The sequence below is a fragment of the Theobroma umbraticum genome, unplaced genomic scaffold (assembly GCF_002168275.2).
Source record: "Theobroma umbraticum cultivar Fairchild unplaced genomic scaffold, ASM216827v3 scaffold_86.0, whole genome shotgun sequence".
NCBI lineage: Eukaryota > Viridiplantae > Streptophyta > Magnoliopsida > Malvales > Malvaceae > Theobroma > Theobroma umbraticum.
In genome coordinates this window covers 452,864-453,829 of record NW_018397263.1, presented here as the reverse complement: position 1 = coordinate 453,829, position 966 = coordinate 452,864, and positions in this window count along the sequence as shown.

Sequence of the window (966 nt, the reverse complement as noted above, 5' to 3'; positions counted from 1 at the left end):
TTTACTTTGACCAACTTAATTTAATTGTAGAGAAGAGATGATATAATTTTTTTCAAAATAAGCGTGAAAATATTTTTTCTCTTTACTAAATTGGCTCCCACAATCCGGAACCGTTGGAATTTGACGAACTATATTAAAATTGGCCCTGAACGTGCCAAGTTAACTTTCTTCAAGCCTTTGGGCTCCATCTGGCCTGTGAATAGCATGAGCTTCCAGGCTGGGAGACGGCCCATGAATAGTGGATTGTATGGGCTCCATTTGACCTAGGCTGGGTTAAGGATAGTATGGGCTCCATAGCTTCCAGGTTGGGTTAATAATTTTTGTTATTATTAATAAGTAAAGTAAATAATTATATTTAATCTCGTACATGAATTTTATATATTGTCAGTTACTTAAATATTACCGTCTCATTAATAAATAAATTTTAAAATTAATAATCTCAAAACAAAATACTTATAATTTAAAAAAATTTGATTTTCAAAGACTTTTGAACTCTTAACTTTAAATATTTACAAAATAATAATATATAATTATATGATAGTGTATAGATATTATTAATCGATAATGTGTTAAATATAAGTTTTTTTTTAAAATATCATTTTTAATGTAATGCCGATATAGAGCAAGAAATTCTGATTTCACACATTAATTCCTTTTATCGTAATAATGCATAATATTTATCGTAAAGTTTACTAAATTGGGTAGTTTAAAATTACTTCACTTATACTTTAAGATATGAAAAAATCATAATGCAATGTGAAAACTTAGGATTAAATCAAATTGAATGAAACTATATGAACTTTGGGCTTAATCTTTCATTTTCAACTATATATGAATTTAGATTGATGATTTAATATGCTTAAAGTAATTGATTGATTATTGAAATAAACAAATTATTTGTTTGCTTCAAATATTTTAATCCGTCGGTGTCATAAAGTCGGTAGGCTTTGGTAAATTAAATACACC